Genomic DNA, 4,914 nt, shown 5'->3' with positions numbered 1-4,914 from the left:
TTGCACTTCTTGGTCAAAACCGGTGCCTAAGCAAGATCTTGCCCCGCTGTACCCTACTGTACGAGGGGGATAGACTACGTCTATTCTAGACGAGAGGTATTTAAGTGGGCCCTTGCTCAGCATTGTGCGCCACCTCTCAACTGGAGATCGAACTGGCTGTTTTTGGCTTCAGAGAAGTGAATTGAGGTTTTAGATTATCACCTATACGGTATATCAAACCAACTCACCACGTATCGAAAGGTATATAGGTGTACTTGGGTAAAGGTGGCTAGATAAAAATGCATTGCACGTAGTAAGCTTAGAGTCTAGAAACCTTCCCAGTAGGTCACGACTCGAACTTATCGTGGGTGTTCCCAGGTTGTTATTGAATGAATGCATGTGATTGATGAATGTATGTGAGTGATGTGAATGATGAGATCAAAGTGTATGATTGTCCTCAAGGATCAAAGAAATTTTATTTTTGAAAATTAAAATGGGTGCACCGACCCAGTAAAGAATCCATTCTTTTACAATAATGACCCAGTCCATCCCGATCCAACAATCATGATGGACCGGGCCAGTTAAATCAAAATGGAAATCGAATTTTCAAAGAAGAAAAAGAAAATATTTTTCAAAAAAGATTATTTTCCAAAAGAAGTGTTCTTTAGAAGAAATTTTCCAGAAAATATTTTTCATAAGGATAAAATTTTCCAAAAGAAAATAAATTGATCTTTTACATGGACCATTGGAAGAGTACTAAAATACCCTTTTGTGCCAAACCAGGATGTTAGCCGCCGACGATAACCCAATCGATCAGTTAGTCAAAACAACTGTCATAGGAATGCACCTTCTAGAGAAAATCAATTTTGGTAGATTCATGTTGAGGAGTGCTCTTTATTTCCATAAGTTTGAGATCGACTGGAACCTCTTACATGCTATGGCTAAGAGATGGAACCCCTACCTTCACATATTCCACATTGGGCGTATGCATTTGTGCCCCACTCACGAGGATTATTGCAGCATCATTGGGATATCCATTTCAGGACCTCTAGTCAGGCCCTCATTGAAGACCGGGTATTCTGGTGACCTCGCCACAGGACTAAACATTTCCAAGGAAGAAGCCAAGGCCTTAGTTCAAAATGGAAGACTGGACTTAGTACCCTTACTGGGCCCGTATCGCTCCCGCAGTCATCCTATCAATGTAAAACCCGAAGCCTGGCGAGCCACTAGAGACTATCGATTATGCTTAGGAATCCTAGCCCAATACATACTGACCTCTAATAGTGATGGCCAAACTATCCCTGAGTCCTTCATAGATATAGCCTCTCAACTCTCGAGGAAAGCCAACCCAGTACCCCTCATCTTAGCTGAAACTTTCTCAGGTCTAGATGCCATAAAAAATGGTGAGCGGGAAAGCTTCAAAGGAAGCCCCTACTTACTCTATATGTGGCTTTGTGATCGTCTCAAGATTGTAGATGTTCCCTCAAACCTCGAATATGGGCCAGAACACTTTTCCAAGAGAAACCTGTTAGTGCGTCACAACTCAGTCAAAGCTTGGAGTAAATGGTTAGACTCTCGCTTAGCCCGTCATATCGGTTTAAGATGTCCTTGGTGGATGACTGATCCCCCCATTCTAGGAACCAAAGGATCCTACTATGTCCGTCTGATCGGTTTAGAAGAAACATCTTTTTACCATCCTAATTTGATCCCAGAACAGTATGATGTACCCATAGAGTTATCCTTACCTCAACCCAAAGCTTTCTTTTCCCCCGAGCCTTTGACTGAAAAGTTAGTACACCTCATTGAGAAAGCTTGGAACAAGCGCACCTTAGGGTATCCAGACGGACCAGCAGAATTCAGAGAGCCAGTTGTTAGAGCCAAGAGGGTCAAGCCTGACAGCAATCCTGATGACCATCAAGACAAAGCCAAGCGTCCATGTAAAAATAGTTCAAATCAAATTTGTTGAAAGATGTTTTAATAAGAACATATTGTTAATCATTTTCAATAAAACTATCTTTTTTTTTTTGAATAAATATCTCCTTTTCAAATACTCATTGTGTGAATGGATTAATTAATGGATTGGTGCACGTACCTCAATAAAATGATTCTTAAAAATGTTATCAAGGGGGTAATACTGAAATTGACTGAATCTACCTTTGATGGGGTCATATAGGATTATCATTGCGCCCAAACTCAAGCGTCCACCTCCTAGTTGGAGTCGTAAGTCCAGTCGGTTAGAAAGAACCACAGTACCAAGTCAACAAGCAGAGATGGCTTCAGAATCTGAGCTCACAGAGATCCGTAAGATCTTGGCAGCCTTTGCCAATGATATCAGCAATATAAAAGGCAAAGTGGAAATGTTAGAACAGACCTCGGAATCAACGGGAATTCCCCTAGATGACCCAAAGGGGAAAAAGGTTGAAGAGAAACGTCCACGTGAAGTCTTCGAGCTCGACGGAGATGAAGAGTATGTTGATGAAAATCCGGCGTTATCTAATAGAATGTCTCAATTGGAGTCAGCAATGAAGAGTATAAAGGGTATTGATGAAATTGCAGCAGGCATTGAAGCTTTGAATCGCATCCCTAGAATCCATTTGCCAGAAAAGTTTGTGATGCCTGAAATGGACAAGTTCAGTGGGACAGGGTGTGCGAAAACACATCTTAAGGTGTATGTTACCAACATGCGCACTATGGGGCTCAGCGACGAACAATGACATTGTTGTTCCAAAGAACTCTATCGGGATCAGCACTACGTTGGTTAATGTCTCAAGATCCAGTTACTGTGGGTACATGGGAAAACATGTCAAAGGCCTTCTGGCATCAGTATAAGTACAGTACCGAGATTGAGACTTCAAGAAGGGATTTGGAAGCAACTAAACAGAAAAATGGGGAGACATTCACTGATTTCATTGGTCGCTGGAGGGCCAAGGCTTCTCAAATGTGGGATAGACCTTCGGAGAAGGAACAAGTAGCAATTATCCTAAAGAACCTCTCTCAAGGATATGCTCAACACCTAGTGGCCCAATACCTCCCTACCTTTGAATCCTTGTTGCAAGCCGGGAGCCAACTTGAGGATGCATTTGCCTCTGGGATCCTTTCTAACCCCTCAGATAACAAGCCTAAGAAACCATATGTTCCCAAACCCAACATCAACCATACTTACATCGCCAATACCTCAGTTACCCCAGCTCAACCCCCAGCCCGGTTAATAACCAGGTCACCCGAGTCAACCTCGAACTCCGCGTCAATTTACCAACTTAGGGATGACCCTTACCGTAGCTTTGCAAAAACTGTTGAAAAAAGGGTTGCTTACCCCGATTCAACCCCGACCTTTACCAAATCCCTTGCCAGCCGGACACAACCCCAACTTATTCTGTGAATTTCATCAAAATCCTGGCCATCACACGGATCGATGTATCACCCTGCGCCATGCCATTCAAAACCTTATTGATAACAAAAAGATCACGATCCCTAGCCCACCAAATGTCACCACTAATCCACTACCTACCTATCAACCTCCACCAACCCTAAATATGGTTTCTCACACCCCATTACCATTCGATCCCATCTCTCTTATCCATCCAATCCAAGTCAAACCGCCCAGTTACCCCCTTGCCGGGATAGCCTTCACTGATGAGGTTTTCACCAAACTATGAACCATTTGATTTAACCTCGGATGATACCTATTGTTTATCCCCCTCGTTACGATAGTCCCGCGTTCACTAGTTACCTGTTGGCCCAAATGAATCTGAAAAATCCTGTACCTTTAACAGACGAAGATCCATACTTGTTGACTGAAGAAGATGAGCCCTTCTCCCTTTCTGTGATGAAGTTAGACATATGACTCGAGGGGGAAGAGTTTTTAAGCCACAAGAACTCTGTGTTGATAATCCTGCAGCCCTGGCAAGAAAAGAAGGAGAAGATCCCACCAAGGAAAGCATCGAAGAGGATAACTCCGTGATCAAACAGTTGAAAAAATCAGGGGCCAATATCTCAGTATGGGGTTTACTCATGGCTTCCACTGCTCATAGGGAGGCTGTTCTCAAAGCACTAAACACAGCCCAAGTCTCCCTTGATACTTCTCCAGATCAGCTGGCCAGTATAGTGGGGGCAACTTACGTGGAGAATATCCTATCCTTCTCGGACTCAGATCTCCCAAAAGAAGGGACAAGCCATACTAAGCCGTTGCACATTACAGTTGACTGTAACGGAATGAGGGTACCTCTAGTTTTGATTGATAACGGGAGTGCACTGAACGTTTGCCCGCTGAAAATAGCTACTTGTCTCGGATTTAAGGCTGAAGATCTCAAACCTACTAATCAAGGTGTTAGAGCCTATGATAACACCAAGAGGGATGTACTGGGAATTTTGCACCTTCGACTGTCCACAGGCATAGCTGAATTTCCTGTGGAATTTCAGGTTATTGACATCCAGTCTTCTTTCAATTTACTGTTAGGGAGACCATGGTTACACCAGATCAAAGCCATCCCTTCTACACTACACCAGAAGGTCAAATTTATCAAGGATGGGCTGGTAATTACTCTTCATGGAGATGCTGAAATTGTAGGGATCATAAATAATACTGAGGCTAAGGATGAGCCGTTGCTTGAGATTCAACCAGAACAACAGGGAGTAGAGCTCAGTGGGTTCGAAGTTGAAAAGATATGCTCAGTCCAATGGGATCAAGCCATGAAAGAGTATTTTCCAATGGAAAATACCTATAATTGTTGCATGGCCAATATATTCAAGAAAATGAGATTCTTCCCTGGTATGGGCTTAGGTCGCAAGCAGCAAGGTATTAAAGAGGCACCAATGATTAAAGAGGCCATCGGCACATTCGGACTAGGATATAAGCCTACTAAGGAAGATTGGGCCCAATACTGGAAGATAAAATGGGATAAGGCCATTGTTAAAAGGCAAAGGCGTACCACAGAT

The sequence above is a fragment of the Akebia trifoliata genome, chromosome 2 (assembly GCF_017979445.1).
Source record: "Akebia trifoliata isolate Shusen 1 chromosome 2, ASM1797944v1, whole genome shotgun sequence".
NCBI classification, from domain to species: domain Eukaryota; kingdom Viridiplantae; phylum Streptophyta; class Magnoliopsida; order Ranunculales; family Lardizabalaceae; genus Akebia; species Akebia trifoliata.
Note: the sequence above shows the minus strand (reverse complement) of the source record.